The sequence below is a fragment of the Mus pahari genome, chromosome 3, assembly GCF_900095145.1.
Source record: "Mus pahari chromosome 3, PAHARI_EIJ_v1.1, whole genome shotgun sequence".
Classification (NCBI taxonomy): domain Eukaryota; kingdom Metazoa; phylum Chordata; class Mammalia; order Rodentia; family Muridae; genus Mus; species Mus pahari.
The window spans coordinates 130,492,997-130,510,135 of record NC_034592.1 but is presented as its reverse complement, the minus strand read 5'-3'; the positions used below and the strand labels follow the sequence as shown (position 1 = coordinate 130,510,135).

Sequence of the window (17,139 nt, the reverse complement as noted above, 5' to 3'; positions counted from 1 at the left end):
GCTGACCTATCTTGACACTTGTGATTTGCTCTGCCATGATTGACTCGGAGCCCTAGAATGGAATGGATCTTGGACACTTTGTCATCCACCCAGGATAAGACTGCCCTGGATGCTTCTGGAGGTGGGTCCTGACTTCTGGGTCCCTTCCCCCAACCCAGGCCCCAGGAAGAGAAATTCTGTACAGTCCTCTACCACTCCCAGGAAACCATGCCAGTCGGCATCCTTTGTGCTTGGCCCTAGTCCTCCAAGAAATGATTACTCAATTCCTTATTGTTTAATCTTCTTGAAGAAACTCCATACTAATACTGAAATTCAGACACACATGTTAATTCTCCAACTTGGGGCTTTACAACTTGATTGTTGCAATGAATTCCAGATACACTCTAGTTCCTCATATGCATTTATCTTTTTCTAATATTTTTTGTTCCTTCTATCTTGAGCCTATTTTCAATTTAAGCCACAATTCACAGCTTTTGAAGAGAAAAGAGCAAAAGAGAGAGAGATATGTAAAGAGTGTGTGTGTGTGTGTGTGTGTGTTACCCAAATAATAACTTTAATCCAACACTTTAATACAACACTGGATTTTCTTCTTTTTTTTTCCTTTTTTTGCAGGGAGGTGGGGTAAACCTGTATAGATTGGGGACCTGAAAGTTGAGCTGATCTTTCTTTCACATGCTTAGTGATTCATAATCCCTAGTCTTGCTGTCATCTTTATTAAGAAACCTTGATATTTGTGGCTTTCTACCAAGTCCTGGAAAACAGTTGAAAAGCAAATTTGTTAGACATTAATCATATTACTGAGAAACCCAGTATTTGGTTTGTATTCGATCATTTAAAGAAATGTGGGAAATAAAGACTTTGTTACTTTCATTTTTTTAATTTTATAGTACATTTGGGGGATAGGGCGTCATCTAGAAGGAGCTTGAAATATTTTTAAAAAGATCACTCTATTAGAGCTATCTGATTTCTTTTTTTTTTTTTGTAGGGTGAATATACCTAGAATGATGTCTAAGAAAGTATCTTTTCAAACAAGAGATTTGTAACTCCCAAATGCTGGTGTATAGGGTGACAGACACAGAGGCCCTCTTCAACTCCCAGCCCAATCCGCCAAGAAGCAAGGGTCCCCCAGGAGGTTTAATGACTAAGGCACAGGAGCAAAAGTAGAAACAGGAATAGCTCAGTGGCCTCCCTCACTTGCAAGAGGCTTGCAGAGGCAGTCAAAGGGGTCATTCATGTGCTGTTTTGCTAAGCTATTTCACTAAGCCTTTCTGGAACTTTTCTATTAGTATCCCCCACTCTCTCTGCTTTTAATAGACTTCAGAGGAAAGATCAGAAACTGTCTTCTGTGGAACCTGAAGCAGTCTGGCTTAGAGACTCGGGTTCCTTACTGGCACGTATCTTCTCAAACTGGCCAGCTTTGGTGGTCAGCTTCTCTCTTCAAATGTTTCTTCTATCTTATGTAATCTGAGAGAGCTGCCAATCTCAGTTCCTATAGCGGTTCCATGGAGACCAGGAATTCAGGTCATTGTGTCCCCCTCCTCACTAAATACAGTCCGAACTAAGGAAGAGAAAAAAAAAAAAAATAGAAACTTCACAGACAACAATGAAAATGTGAGTTATTTCTACAGAGCCATAAAGTGTGGGTGTTTGAGAGACGGCATAGCTAAGCCTGACCTAGTGGGTCTGACTTCAGTCTCTGAGAGCAGACAGCCTGGTTTCAAATCCTCGATAACCAGGCAAACGCTGCATAGTGTGGGTGAGCCCTTTGCCTTCCTGGCCTGTGTTTATCTCTCTCCCTCTTTCCCCTCCTTTTCATCGTCCATAAAGTAAACACAATCATAAGATAATTGACAGGCATAAGTGTCACAGATAGTCAAAAAAAAAACAGAGGAGTAACCTTGCGTAAACCAAGTTTTCAGGGCTTCCAAGAGAGGCAAAGCAGAGAATAGACTGAGACAGGGCAAAATCAGAGGCAATAAAAGGGACTCTAGACAGGTAGGTATGAAAACGAACACTGTACTGATTTATGCGTTTTGACTTATGTTGAAGCACACAGTACACAACAATGTCATTTATTACACTTCAGCTCCATATGCTATTTTGGTCTTTAAAATATTCGGGGTTTTTTTTTCCATTTAAGTGGAATTATAAATTTACTGAATTTGAAATGTCAGAGCAACATTAAGAAGGTAAGAGAGGACCTGGGGAGATGGCTTGTTAGTTACAAGCACATATTGGTCTTCCAGAGGATCCTGTTGCAATTCCCACCACCCATGTCAGGTGGCTCACCTCCTGTAACTATCGTTCCAGGGATCCGACACCCTCAGCTTCTGGGCACTACACTTACCTACACATACACATGACTAAAAATAAATTCTAAAAGAGGAGGAGGAGGATAGCCCCCCCGCCAAGTCCCGTAAGGCAAGGCAGACAGTGTTAGATGCTGGAAAACACAAGCAAGACATCTGTGTCTAGACAGAAAGGCATATTGACAGGCAGTCACACAGCTAGAGAACAAACCAGAGGACACTGGAAAAAGTAACATCACATTGCCTGTGACCTTTCCTTGGTTCTATTTCAGTATTTTTATCTTAAGCAGATGAAACGACTGGGCGATTACATTTCTGAAATTTTGTTGGATTCCTGGAACTCAGATACTTCCCCACATAGTTGGAATGTGATTAGAAAACTGACTATTGTAATTACACACAGAATGTAAGCCCTGCGTGTAACTGCAATAGTTAATTTTCTAATCACATTCCAACTATGAATATTATCTGATGCTTGCTATGAAAGATGAGGAAATTAGCAGATAAAAGCTTTAAATATATTGTTGTTGTTGTTTCACAAGTTATCTCTCTGTGGCTACGTGCAATCATCTCAGCCTTCCGTGTCATGTCTGGCATTAGTCCTGTTCATTGAATCCTTGCTCAGTCCTATTGCAAGAAAAATTCATCTGCAGAATTAGTTTTTCCAGAATTGTCTTCCTTTTTTCTTGAGGAAGTTTGGTTTTTTTGTTTGTTTTGGGGTGCTTGTTTGTTTGTTTGTTTCTATCAATGTGAGGGAAACACTGTTCCATCTTATTAGTTTTCCCTCTCAATGTTTATAATCCAGGGACCAACACAGGACTACACATTGTGTGAAGTTATTGAAAGTTCCTTTCACTTTTCCTTAATTTCTGCTCTTCTTGAGTATGAATGTTTCACTTCGGGGAGTTTTCCTCTGATTTTCAGTTTGCTATCTCTTCTTTAATTTTTACATGTTGAAGTTTAAAAGTGGGTGGCTGCACATGTGTTTTAGCAAAGCTCTCTTTTCTTGCTTCTGGAGTCTCAGCCTCATTCAGGGTGTCCTTTTCCTGCAGGTGGGATAAGAACCGAGGGTGTATGTGTGCTGGGCAAGAACACCCCATCCTCACTTTAGCATCTTATCCTGCTCTTTCACAGAGCTGTTCCATACACTATAAAATGAACCAGGTCAATGGACCAAAATGGTTTTCTGACACAACCCTACCAAAAAATACTTAAATTCTGAACCTGGCTGGGAAGAGCCTGGGAAGGGATAATTCTGCAACATGAACATTGATGATGAGGGAGAGAGAACAGCCAATGCTGTCTCTTAACCCCTGTCACTGGTTGGTCTGTGAGGACGTGATACACTGGTCTCTTGTTAGTCATACAGCAGAAGCCCCAGACAGAGCTGCAGATACTGAGCCAGAGCACTCATGTCAGTATCAGCTCTTACCTTCAAGCCTCCATAAATTAGGAGGGGAAACACACTCATGGAAGATGCTAGCCAGATGTTCCAATGGCCTGAGTTGGACATATCCTCAGCTGGCTACATCTTTTTTTTTTTTTTCTTTTTTGCTCAAGTCCATTTGCATAGTTCCTGGGCTACTTTTCATCTTGCTTAGGTGTGAGTGCTTCCGTCTAGACTGCTATGTTCTCTGACCTAATGGGACTAAATTGTCCTTAACAACTTTCCCACTTATTTGAATCCAGTGTGTCCTTCTCTGTGAGGTAACATATGAGAACTGAGATCTCCCTCAATTACATTTCTGTGGAGGTTTGAATCCTAAGGATGGAAATGATATGAACAAATTTACATTTTTAAAGGATTCTCCTGTTTGCTGTTGGGTAAGGGACAAGTGTAGAAAGACTGGGTCCACTTCATAGTACTGAAATAGCCCTGAAAACCAAAAGATGATGGATGGTTCAGACCATAAACCTCAGTGGAGCTGATGGGAGGTGTGTAGGGTCAAATGGTTTTGCTTGAGTCGTACAAAGTATAAAGAAAAGAAGGCTTGGTGAGTCTTGGTTCAAGGAAAGGTAGATGCAACTTGAAAGAATATATCATTTTATAAAAATAAACACTGGGGAACTTTCAGAGACTGAACTACCAACCAAAGAGAATACACAGGCTGAACCTAGGCTCCCTGAACCTAGGCAGCAAATGTACAGCTTGGTCTTCATGTGGGTCCCAAACAACTAGAGCAGGGTCTATCCCAAAAGCTGTTGCCTGTTCACGGGATGTGTTCTTCTAGCTGGGATGCCCTGTCTGGCCTCAGTGAGAGAGGAAACACCTAGCCTTGCAGAGACTTGAAGTGCCAGGGTGGGGGGTAAACCAGGGAACTCACACCCCCTCAGAGGAGAAGGGAAGAGGGGGATGGGGAAGGATTGTGAGAGGGGTGACCGGAAGGGTGGCAGTGAATGGGATGTAAAGTGAATAAATTAAAATAAGTAAAATAAACACTAGGAAAGAAGGAAAGGAGGACATGGAGCACATAAAACAAGAAATCAGGACTTCCTCTAGAACATAAAAGAGAAATAAATATGGCACAGAAGGCTGAGTACAGGCAATGTTCGCCTGTTCCTTGCATTAGGTACTTTCAATTGTAGGTTCTTTGTCTCTTTTGTTACTTAAGTCACAGCAGACACACTGAGTTGTCTATGTACTGGGAAATCTCCCCATTTCGCTTTCTTGCTAAAAGATTCCAGACTTTGTTTGAATCATAGAAAGAGACCAGTTCACCTTAGAAATAATAAGAAGTGACCAGCGAGATGACTCATCATGTAAAGGGACCAGCAGCCAAGTCTGATGATCCAGGTTCAATCACAGGGTACCATGTGTTAGAAGGAAAGAGCTGATTTTCAGTAGTCCTCTGACCTCCACATATACACCATGATGCATGCTCATCTGCATATATATATATATATATATATATATATATACACATTAAGTTATGTTTTAAAAATTGAGTATCTGAGAGTGAGACAGAATAAACCAGCACTCAGTTTGTGATAAAAGGATGTTGCTTATAAATTTTCTCATCAGCTCAGCAATCTCTGAAGACTTCGTGAGGTTACTACTCACTAGACCCTCAAGTTGTACACAAGTGCATTGGAGCTCAAAGATGAAAACAGCACAGTGTCACACAACCTAGAAAGAGGCAAGCCCATCTCACATTCAGATTCCTTGTGACATGCAGAACCCTGACGAATTCATGGAAAAGTTTCATTTCCCCAAGCAAAGGCCTAATTACCCCCTTTGCATAACTGTCTGGGACATCTCAGGGTCTGGCAAAAATATGCCTAGTGTAGACTTCTTGTTCCTCTCCCCCAGAACTCAGTGACAAGGCTAAATACACATGGTACTGGACAGAGATATTCTTCCTTCATAGGAAGAATTTCTAGTGAGCTGCCACCTTACCACTCCTCCCTCAGGGCCTATTCACAGATGTCAAGAAAGGACATCAGAGAATGGCTTTTATTTATAACTACAGAGAAGAGCCTAATGGGGGAGGGGGCATGCAACTTTTACTAAGAACTTAAAATTTAATGTAAGATATCCATTCTCCCCAATGTGAGAGAGGATGCCACTAAAGAACAAAACACCACTCACCAGCTCTAAGGAGGTCTGCAAGGAGCAGGCTTTTAGAATGTCCTCAGCTATGGGAAGTGCCCTTGGTCAAATGTGTCCTCTTGTTAGAGTAATAAGAAGGGTTTTGCCTTAATGACTCAAACAAGGCAAAATTTAGTGGTAAAATTAAATTTTGCATAGACATTACGAGAAACCAAATATTAGAAATCCATTTCTCAAAAGCCTACCTCGGTGACTTGACAAGCTTAAGTGAGGTCATTTCAGTTTATGTATACAGTACTGAACTAGCTCAATGTAACTTCCCTAAAACTGTTTTCATTAAAGCTCCTCCCTAAAGCAAGAAGGCATTCCAATTATGTTCATTGACATTCTTTGAATAAGCTGGCTTTGAAGTGGTCCTTGCCCTGGTAGTTGTTTTTAGATGTCATGGTGCCTCTGTGGGAATAGACTGCACCTTCTATAGGCAATGAAGATGCTGAAAAGACTGAAAGAGACACTATTAAGGCCAAGCAAGTAGCTAATACCCTATACCCAGCAGACAATTTGAAATAGATCTTTACTATTACTGCCACTAACGAACCCAATTGCTCTATCTTTAACTCTGCCACCTGTGACAGCAAATACACAGGTAAACAGAAGCAAGTGTCCCAGATCTGTAGCCATGTCTGTAAACTCATTTGTGAGCTGTTGGCAATGTAGAGATGAGATACAGGGGCCCCATGCCAGTGGCTGGGATCCCAGAGCCCCATCTAGCCACTGTAACACTTAAAGATTACTGAAGTGGAGGGAAGCTTAGTAGAACTGAGGTAGAAGCCAGTATTTCTGGGCTAGCAAGGCTGAGCACACTGCTGCGCAGCGCCCAAAGAACTGGTGTGTGAGATAAAGATCAGGACCTAAGCCACAATAGTGATTCCTCTGCCTCACACACTGAGTGCATGTTGATTGCTTACTGGCTAATCCAATATTTATTTCGAGCATGCTTAATAAGTGTTTTAGCATGTGTTTGGTGTCATTGCAGGTCCTAGGGATGCTGTTGTGAATGCGGACAGATAGATCCCACACCTCTGTGTTTTACCCTCAGAAGAGGAGCAGGATAACAAACAAAGGACACAAATAAGCAAAGTAGAGAATTTCAAATGGTAGCTGCTTACATGAGGAAAAGAAGAGCAACTGAGCAAATAGTGAATGACAGATCAGGGTGCAGAAGACCAGCTGAGACACAGTGGGAGGAAGGTGGCCCTTGGGCTGGGAAGAAACTGGTACACTCATGAATTACTGTAGAACAGCGCTTCTCCTCCTTCCTAATACAGTAATCCTTTAATACAGTTCCTCATGGTATAATGACCCCCCCAACCACAAAATCACTTTTGTTGTTACTTCATAACTGTAATTTTTGCTACTGTTATGAATCATAATGTAAATATCTGTCCCTTCTGATGGTCTTAGCTGACCCCTGTGAAAGGGCCGTTAGACACCCTCAAAGAGATCATGAACCACAGGTTAAGAACCCCTGATGTACAATCTCAAGCTCTTCGCTCCAAGGTTATTTTGCTCTATTCTTAAAACTAGACTAGAATGTGGGCCACTAACGTGAGAAAGACTGGAATTCATTTTCACTACAGGTTGGCTTCATCTGATGAAAGTGAGGCACACAGATGAATCTGGGATGGGTGAACAGTGATCAGCACATTCCATGGAAGATGGAAGTTAGGAGCGAGAAGAGGGATTCACCAGGAAAAATAAAATAAAATCATGTAGACTTTGCCCCTGGAGTTTTGTCAGGCTACCCAAATGTCAATCATGCAAGTTTAAAACTGTGACAATGTCTCTGGTAGCCCCTAATCATACTACTTCCTAAAGTTCATGCATTTGCACAATTTCTACTACCTCAGTAGGGATAAGACCTATGACTTGCTTCTAATTAGCTGGTAGGGATGAGTGTGACTACCATGGTTATACTACATTGCTCCTGAGCTTATACCCTCTTGCTGTTGGGAAGTCCCATATAACTAGGAACCAAGATGGCCTCTAGGCAACAGCCAGCTAGAAACTGAGACTCTTAAACCAGGAGACGAGAAATCAGATTTGGTCAACAGTCCCAGGAGACTGGATGCAGATCCCTCTGTAATGGAGCCCCCCCCCCAATGAAATCTGTCCCTGGAGCCTTGAATTCATCCTTATGACTATACCTGGCTGGACCACATATGCATGCTACAAGCCACTACGTTTGTCATGGCTTGTTGCGAAGTAAAATGAAATAAAAAAATAATGGCATTGGGTTCAGTCGGATCCTGGCAGCCGTTGTGGCAGCTCAGTTCTTCAGTAGCTCTTACTGTTTCCCTTTCATTTCCAGAAACATGGCCTCTGGTGTGGCTGTCCCTGATAGTGTCATCAAAGTGTTCCATGACATGAAAGTTCGCAAGTCTTCAATGCCAGAAGAAGTGAAGAAATGCAAGAAGGCGGTGCTTTTCTGCCTGAGTAAGAACAAGAACATCATCCTGGAGGCGGGCAAGGAGATCCTGGTAGGAGATGTGGGGCAGACTGTGAACAACCCCTACACTACTTTTGTCAAGATGCTGCCAGACAAGGACTGCCACTATGCTCTCTATGATGCAACCTAGGAGACCAAAGAGAGCAAGAAGGAGGACCTGGTGGTCATCTTCTAGGCTCCTGAGAGTGTACCCCTAAGAGCAAAATGATCTATGCCAGCTCCAAGGATGCTACCAAGAAGAAGCTGACAGGAATCAAACATGAATTACGAGCTAACTGCTACAAGGAGATCAGGGACCACTGCACCCTGGCAGAAAAACTAGAAAGCAGCTTCATCATTTCCCTGGAGAGCAAGCCTTTGTGAGCCACCTCCAGCCCCCTGCCTAGAGCATTTTAGCAGTCCCAGACCTGCTCTTGGGTGTGGCAGGCTGCCCCTTTCCTGCCAGACTGGAGGGGCTGGGGGGATCCAAGCAGGGGGAGGGCTATCCCTTCACCCCAGTTGCCAAACATCCCTCCCACCCCCTGGACCATCCTTCTCCCTCCATCCCTGACTGGCCTTTCCAAACTGTTTTTGATCTTCTGATTCCTCTTGGGTTGAAGCAGACCAGGTCCTGTGCTAGGCATCCAGTTTGTGGGGACCCTGTAATTTTTAACGACACCCCTACTCCTCATCCCTCCCCATCCAAGGCTGCCAACTTCTAACCACAATAGTGACTGTGTGCTTGTCTGTTTAGTTCTGTGTGTAAATGAAATGTGGAAATGACGCTCCTGCACCAGCTGGCTGCCCTCCCTGCACCAGCTGGTTGCCCTCCTCTTTCCCTTGATCTTGGCCACTCATGGAAGCAGGACCAATAAGGGACCTTCAATTCAACAACAACAACAACAACAACAACAACAACAACAAAGGCTAATTATCAACAACAAAAATGGTATTGGTGAAGGTTGATGAGGGATTCAAATATGTAGATAAAGAACCAGGTGAAAATCCCCCAGGAGTGGCTGAGAAGTTGGGTACACAATGGAGAATTTGCACAGTGTTACTTCACACCTTTCTTGTCATGAGAAGACCTGAGAAGATGGTTAAGACTTGGTCTATGGTCAAGGGTAACTGAAATGAGAACAGGAGTACCAGGTGGTAAACAGAAAGTAATTCAGATTAATTCAAAAAATGCAGTCATGGTACCAGATGGAGTTTTTGCTCATAAAAAAAGCATGACTGTCATAAAATAATGCACCAATAAGCCATTTTTTTCAAAAGTCAAAGTTATAAGAGAATATAAAACTGTAAATTCCACCCCCCTTCAAACCCTCAGTCCCACTCCTGAAAGATTATAAGTCATGGGCCTGCAAGAGAGCTCGATGGGTAAAGGTGTTTGTCACCAAGCCAGACAGCTTGAATTCAATCCCTGGGATCCATATGGTGAAAAGAGAGAACCCCAAAAGTTATTCTCTGACCTCCACATTCACACTGTTACATGCACAAACACACACACACACACACACACACACGCACACACACACACACACAAATGTAATAAATATACCTAAAGACTTTAGCCATTACAAATTTAATGTATTTTTCTTCATGCATATGTGTCTTTTTAACACATGCTAGCTTGACTTATATCTATAGTTCTGTAAGATGCTGGTTTTTTTAGCATCAAGTTTTGTATATCATGCCAAATCCTAACATTCCAGTCAGCTCATCCTTGTACACTCCTGCACACTATTCTGTTGTGTGTCGCACTCAGTGGCATCAGTCTCCTACGGATTAGCACAGATCAGATGTTATTTCAATGTTTCCATGCTGACAATAAGTGCAATCGGTGATTCTGCTCACTTATTAGATGTAGGATATCCATGACTACAGTTAGACTTGTGCGACCGAATAGAATGCACCACCCAGGCTGTACAAGTTTTATCCCATGCACAGTGTACAAGGTGACAATTTTAACCTCAGATTGGCCAGCATCACTCACCGACAAATTTTAATCTATACCCATTTAATTATAAAAAAACAACAGCTAGTCATGTTGTTGTTGGGTTTTGTGTCCATCTGAATTCATACAACCTTCAAGGATCTGGGATTCAAGGTAACACGTAGACATACAGAATGACACTGGTCCATGAGAAATGGAGGCAGGAGGATCAGGAGTTCTAAGTCATTTTCAGCTATGTAAGCAGCTTGAGACCAGCCTGTCAGGCCTTGCTGTCATCTTGTCAGCCACCTCAACAACACTGAAAGACTTCCTTTTACTCTCCAAAGTCTCGTTGCCTGTAATAAGATTAGTCTTTGTAAGAGCAGCAGCATGTGTCAAGTGCAATGGACGCATCTCCCAGTGTATGATGGATATCAATATCAGAAAGACCAGAAGGACCTGCAAGTCCTCCTTCAGACGTCCTCAGGAAGTACTCGCACTTCTCGGTCAACTGTCACCTGAGAGTGGTCACACTTGAAGGCTAAAGAATAGCCCTTTCCTTTCGCTTTCTAGTAGAGGCTCCACCTCGTAAGAACAACTCAACAAGTTCTTCTCATTTAAACCAATGGCTTGAAGGGAGCAAACCTCACAGATTTATAGAAGGGGGAGGAAACGTTTAATTAGCATGTATTACTTTTCTGTTCCGACCGTGTGCAGTAGCTTTGAAGTAGCCTGTGAACTCACAAAACTGTTGACTCACGGTAAGAAAAACATACAGGGACAGCAAAGGAGCTACTCAGGTCTCTGCCGCTGGAGCAAGACTTTGCCAAAGTCTGGATTATTTTTTAAATCTATTTTTGCAGTGAAAGGAACCCACAGGCATCTGAATCCTGGCCTCCCAGCCCGACACCTCATTTCTGCCAGTGCATGGAGAGACCTACTGAAAGGGCTCTTCTGGACTGTCGGTGGGTGTGAAGCGAGTTGGGGGGTGTTTGGGTGGCTTTTGTTTTTGTTTCCCCAGCTCTCCGCCTTCCGGGTATTTCTCTTCTCCAAAGGACACTCTGTCCCCACCACAGCCAATCCTGATCATCCTCAAACACAAATCCAGATTCATTCTGTAAAGATTCATGAGTGAAGGCTTGTCCTGTATTTTTGTTTTCCCCGGCTATAGTCTTCCTGTGCCAACAAAAATGAGTGTATTCGTGTTTTATTTTTAAAAAACCTTTTTACAAATCTTCAGTGGCTCTTTGAGTATAAAATATTCATACCTTGACTGCAAATTATGGTTGGGAACATAACCACTCAACGAGTACTTTTAGTTCAGATTCATTTCGGATTCATACAAGCAGGGGAGGGAAACCTAGGAAACACAAAGTGTCCTTTGAAGGTGAGAAATCCTGAATGAAGAAATGGGAGGAGGGGGTGGCCATGCCCAACCCAGCTGCACGCCTTCGCCACAGAGTCAGAGTCATTCAGGGTGGCGGAACAGGCTTTGGCAACCAGCAAAGATGGCTGCAGTATGGGACACCCAAATTGAGGAACTTCTTGGGCTGTGAGCCCCTGTGGAGTCAAGGTAAGCCTGCGAACTCAGACTGTCGCAGCAACATCTTCTCCCATCAGGTCTTGGGGAGGCTCTTCTGAGCATCTACTGTAGACAGCTAGGAAGTTGATTTCACTACAGATTTGGATGCTGGGAGAAAATGATCCAGATATTCAAAAGCCACTTCTTGGTTTCCGTGAAATGATACCTGTCAGGTCTGGTTGCAAATCATTTTGCAAATGCAAACTCGATCCCCCAAAGCTTTTTCCCTTCCTAGTCATCCTCAGCAAGACTGTTAGATATTTTTCACAAGACAAATGTGGCTTTGCTCTACGCCTTGAACCTTTTAGAGGGGAGGTGATTTGCAAATGGGAAGTTTCATTAGACAACAGTTGGAAGGGATAGATAGTACTACCATTTCTGACACCGGCTAGACTGTGAGAACTTTGATAGGTACACACATTGTAAGAAGCACTCCCTCCGGGGCTTGAGGTTGCACTTGATGACATTTTATCTAAGCAGACCTAGCCGTAATCAGAATGATCAGAACCAGTGACTGAGCTTCAGAATGGAAGAGCTTTTGAACTGGTTTGATCTAGAAGCCCAGTGCCAAGTCCTGTTTATCCCATCTTCCTGCTGTGCAGTTGGGCTCTTTCAAGGTTGCAAATGGGATCTAGCGACTCTTAGAAGTTTCTCCTAGCCCTCTCTGCTTTTCAGAAGAGTGCAGCACCTGTCTCCCCAGGCCCCTGCAGCCTCCCTTAGGGGAAGAGCGTGCTTCTGAACACCGTGGCCAGAGACTGAGGTCACACATATAGGGGTCAAACCTGAGACACAAAATACCTGCCAGAGCTAGAAGCCCTGGGCAAAGCCTTCTGAATGAACATCAAGGGCAGGGCTGTGCTAGCTAAGACACTTAACTCCTGAAAAAAGCAAACTTCAGCAGGGATTAAGAAATAAGTAAGGATTGTCCTCACTGACATCAGAGTTTTCTCATAGCGCTTCCTGGATGTCCATCATGTCTCAAAACCCAATTTGGACTTAAGCCCTAACCTCTGATGTGACTATGTTTGGTCAGGGGACTTTTAGGAGGTAAACAAGGCTAAATGAGACCCTAAGGGTATGATCCTCATCTGACTGGCTTAGCGGCCTGATATGAACAGAGAGGGGGAAAATATCTGCCCAAGTACACACTCCAAAAAAAAGGCCACGTGAGAATGGCTCCCTGAAGGAGGAGGCCCCCTTTAAGCCTCCTGCCTGAGGCAGCTCCTGCCAGAGCTCCATCATGCTACACCCTCATTTCAGAATGTTAATTTGCAGTGCCAGGATCTATGATAAGATACATTTTATTCTGTGTATGTAGCGTGTGTGTGTGTGTGTGTGTGTGTGTGTGTGTATGCACGTGCACACAGATATAGATGCATACTTATGTATATATATATATATATGTGTGTGTGTGTGTGTGTGTGTGTGCGTGCGTGCACACAGATATAGAGATAGATGCATACTTATGTATATGTATATATATGTATATATATGCACAAATGGATGTATGCATAGGTGCATACATAAGCACATGTGTGTGTGGTAATGCTAGTATTCACACCAGGTTTTACTTATGCTAGGAAGCACTTTACTATTAAGTTACCCTCCCAGGCTTGGTTTCTTGGAGCAGAGTCTTGCTACAAATCTCAAATTAGCCTTGAACCTGAACTTGCTTTGTAGCGCAGAGTGGTCCCAAACTCACAATCCTCCTTTCTTCTGCCAAGCACCAGGATTGCAGGTGTCTGCTATCACCTTCCTTCCTTCCTTCCTTCCTTCCTTCCTTCCTTCCTTCCTTCCTCCTTCCCCTCTTCTTTTTTTTTAAGTGTAAGGAAAACAAAAGGAGTGGAGGGAGAGAGGGAGGGAAGAAAGAAGGCAGGAAAGAGGAAACAAAGACAGGCGGAAAGGCCAGAGGGAATTGGTGAAAACAGAAAGTTCATGACAGATGAAGCAGGATGCTTGCAGATGTGTGTGAACTGGACAAATAAGGCTGGTGTGGGTCTATCTTAAGGGGTCAGAATGGGGCATACACCATATCAAAGGCTCTGCCCCAGCCAGCCCAAGATAATTTAGCTCTTGTTCCTCATTGAGGATAGTCACCATTCAAATGGCTAAAGACCTAATGTTCAGTATCTAAGCCCCAAACTTCAGCTAGTGAGAAGATAAAATGTTTTCCTGCCAATTCAGTTAGCCCGTCACTGCATCCTGCTGTGACAATGCTGATAATAGCAAGTAGATCTATTGTCTCTCATTATTGTGTCTCCTCCATGGGTCTACTCATTTCCTACTCCTGATAGCACTATTTGTCTTAACTCTAAGGGTTACCACTGATTCCCTTTCAGCCATCCTAGTGAAACCAGTAACCTTCAGCTTTTCACTCTTCCCAACTCTACATTTAGCACCTCAAGGGTGGGTGTCAGACTAAGGGTAGATACCTGCTCCATTTTCTACAGATAGCAAGGAAGAGAAGAAAATTAAATTTCTAGATTACAAGCTCCTCCTTAGCCCACTGGTCTTACTGCCTTGAATCTGGACTATCCTAATGCCCTCCTTTCTCTTCATTCTCAGTACACGCTTGCTTTGTGTGTTCTTGGTGTTTCTAGTGTGGGGATCAACTACTTCAAGTAGTGGCCTTCTTGCTCCCACTCTCAAGTGCTAGGGTTACAGGTGTGCACCACTGTGCTCAGATTTCAATCCAGCACTGTTGATGTTTCTGACCTGGCTTCCCAAACTGCCATGCATTGGGTGAATGAATATGTGTTTGTGGCTATTACAGAACCAGGTCACATTCATACTTATTCTCTTCCTTTCCTTCCTCTGCTCCTATCTTACGTGGGTTTTCAGGCTTGGGAGTGAAAGGACCTGTTGGGGCAAAGGGTTATTTGGTGTTAACCCCATGTCATAGACCAAAGGTGAATGTGGTTGAGCCTGATGGTGAAGGCTAAACAAGTGTGTGAATATCTTGAGTCCTGATCCAGGTCGATCGTCTACAAATACTCAGGAAGGGGATACACACAGCAGTCAAAGACCCTGGCAAGGCCAGTGCTGAGCAGTGGTATGGGAGGATGGTAAATAATTTGAGAGAGAGAGAGAGAGAGAGAGAGAGAGAGAGAGAGAGAAGCTGTTCTTTTTATAACAATTGAGGGATTCAGGGTTCAGGTTATCTTTGTTTAGTTCCATTGCTGTGATAACCAAAACAAAACAAAAAATGGTTTATTTGGACCTTCACTAGCAAGTCACAATCTATCATCAATGAAAGTAGGGGCAGGGATTCAAAGCAGGAAACTAGAGGTAGGCTCTCTCGGTCCCTCCTGCACAAGCTCAAGCTTAGGTATCTTTCTTATACAGCTCGGGATGTACGGATGATATTGCCCACAGTGGGCTGAGCCTTCCTGCATCAATAAATAACCAAGACAGCCACCCACAGACATGCCCTGAGGCTAATTTAACTTAGGTCAATGTCTACTTTGTTTTTGTTTTTGTTTTTTTGTTGCTCAAGGGATGCTCCCTTAACTAATAGACTGGCATCTCTGAGAAGCTGATCATAAATGTCTATCATTGTCATACTGAGCTACAATTTTTTAAAACAATTTCGTGCATACTAACTAACTGATCTGGGACAACTTCTAATCTTTTCCTCATGGGTTTATGCTCATAGTGGGAAACAGGATGGTATATGTAAGCCAAAGAAGATACTGATCTAATATCCTCAATAATAAACATTCATTCCTGGATAAGGAATGTCTTTCTAAACACCAAAGACCAGAAAGGATCCAAGCCCACTCTGCACCCTCAAATGGGTTCACTGGCGTATGGGATATGCTCACCAAGCTTCTAGCTTGCAGCTCCCTATGTCCATGAGCACCAGCATGTTGGAAGACACAGTTGGGCAAAGCTTATACTCGCCCATCACCTCATCCCTTTGGGCTCTCATCTTGCCTCGCTTGAAAGCTCCCTAAGACTCAGTGAAATGAACTGGTACAGTGTTGTCCAGCTTCTAAGTGCAGAACTGGAACAAACCTGGACTATTCAAGTCTGTTTCCAATGTCTTTTCAAGCTCTTGAGGACAGAAGTTATATGATGCTGTTTTTCTTGTTTTAGAAATAATCAGTTCAAAGTCGGAAATGATTGCCTTGAGTCCGACAATTAGTCTTTTGTGTAAACTGGACACCCCACTCACTGAGTGTGGGAGAACACGATTGCCCTTTAAGGCATTAACTGGAAACATTAGAGGCTCCCCAAGTGGTGGTGTGGATAACAATGATGGCTTAGAAGGTGGTCAGAGGCTGGGGAGATGGCTAGGATAGTAAAGGGCTTTCCTTCCAAGCATAGGGACCTTAGTCAATCTCCAGAACCCACATAAGAAAGAGCTAATCATGGTGGCACATGAGTGTAATCCCAGCGCTGGGAATGTGGAAATGGGCAGCTCCCTGGACTTGCTGACCTGACAACCAAGTCTACTTGGTGAGTTCCAGGCCAGTGAGAAAGTATGTCTCATAAAGAAAAGTGAATGGCAACTGAGAAATGACATCTGAGGTTGTCCTTTAGCTTATACATATATGTGCACCTGCATACATTCATATGCATGTTATACAAAAACACACACAATTATAAAAATAAAAATAAAAATAAGCAAGTAGTTTATACATCGAGTTTCACTGGAGGAAACATTAACTATCATCAACATAAATCTATGCCCGACTGCTTTTCTCTTTCTGGAGAGTGCTGGAGGATGTGAGGCCCCCCTGGATAGCAACTTTTCCTAACTCCTTCCCAAGAGAACTTCTTAGGCACCACATAGCCTGTGGTAAAGATCAGAACTCTTCTAAATCCTGTGAAGGGACATTCAAGATGGCCCAGATGGTAAAGCATTTGTCACACAAACCTAATGTCCTGAGTTTAATCTCCAAAGCCACAGAAAGGTAAAAGGGGTCTGCAGACTTCACATAGTGGTTCTCTGAGCTCCACACGTGGACTGTGCCATCCACACATCCATCACACACACACACACACACACAGACACACACACACACACAAACGATACAAATTTTAAAATGAATAAATCTTGTGAAAGCAGCTGACTGAAACAGATGTAGACACACACAGAAAAACATTGGAAGGAGCTCAGGTAGTCTTATAGAACAGCTGGGGGAAGGATTGTGGGCCCCGGAGGGGATAGGAACTCCACAGGAAGACCAACAGAGTCAACTAAACAGAAACTTTGGGGCCTCTCAGAGACTGAACTACCAACCAAAGAGCATACACAGGCTGGAT

General features: G+C 43.3%; 1 pseudogene; it reads left to right on the top strand.

The window, feature by feature from the left end:
* The first annotated feature begins 8,234 nt into the window (after positions 1-8,234).
* LOC110319425 lies at positions 8,235-8,731 on the top strand (annotated as a pseudogene).
* Positions 8,732-17,139: the final 8,408 nt, after the last annotated feature.